Genomic DNA, 1,152 nt, shown 5'->3' with positions numbered 1-1,152 from the left:
CAGTCATTCCGTTACTAAATGTATACCCTAGAAGTGAGAACCATGACAAGAACAGATGTATGTACACCCATGTTCATTGCAGCACTATTTACAATAGCCAAAGATGGAAACAACCTAGGTGTCCATCAACTGAGGAATGCATAACCAAACTATTGTGCATACACACAATGGAATATTATGCAATGCTAATGAATAATGTAGAATCTGCAAAACACCGCATGATGTGGATGAACTTGGAGGACATTATGCTGAGTGAAATAAGTCAATCACAAAAGGACAAATATTTTATTAGTCTAGTCTTTTATTGTAAAAGTTAAGGAAAGGTTTATCTATAGAAGGAAATTTTTTTGTTGGTTATCATGGGTGGGAGGGGAGGGGAGGGAACACTATTAGATAGATAGAGACAAGTATTGACTTGGGTGAAGAGAAGGGCAATGGTCCAAATGGGAGTGACCAATATGGCAGCATGAGGAAGGAAAGACATAGAGAGGTACATGGGAGGTACAGACAACAAAGATGAACCCTTTTGCACATACAGTACTGCGTTGTCGGTGAAGGCAAACATGGGTATACAGGTGGATAGATGGGTGGACAGGCTGAACGATTAGGTATGTCTATGAAATGGGGAGTGTATCCAAGAATATGTATAGGGTTGGCAGACAATGGTCCTATAAGTTTATGTCAATGATCAGAATTCCCAGGTGTATAGTATAGCTGACAAGGGGCAAGGTGGTGGTCACTGCTGGTCACAGCCAGCTACCAAGAGGGACTGAGTAGTTGAACCTGTGGGCTTGGGAGCATAGTCACAGGGGACATCAAGTTCAATCAGCACAACATACTACACAAAACTTTGTTCCACTTCCTACTTTGGCGAATAGTGACTGGGATCTTAAAAGTTAGCAAGCTGCCATCTAGATGCAACGATTTGTCTCTCCTTGTCCAGAGTGAAGAAGAATGAAGAAAACCAAAATTCATGGAAACAATTATTCCTAGCGACTGGTACACCATCTGATCGGCAGCCTATACGACTATGAGATCAGAAGAACTAGATGGTGCCCGGCTACCACTGTCATCCACTTGGAAGGGGATCTATGCAGGACATCCTTGATAGAGAGGGAGTACAATGTGGAACAAAACTCAAAATCATTTGGA

This window comes from Orycteropus afer, unplaced genomic scaffold (assembly GCF_000298275.1).
Source record: "Orycteropus afer afer isolate SDZICR_OR568_19922 unplaced genomic scaffold, OryAfe1.0 scaffold00075, whole genome shotgun sequence".
In the NCBI taxonomy this organism is placed as follows: domain Eukaryota; kingdom Metazoa; phylum Chordata; class Mammalia; order Tubulidentata; family Orycteropodidae; genus Orycteropus; species Orycteropus afer.
Note: the sequence above shows the minus strand (reverse complement) of the source record.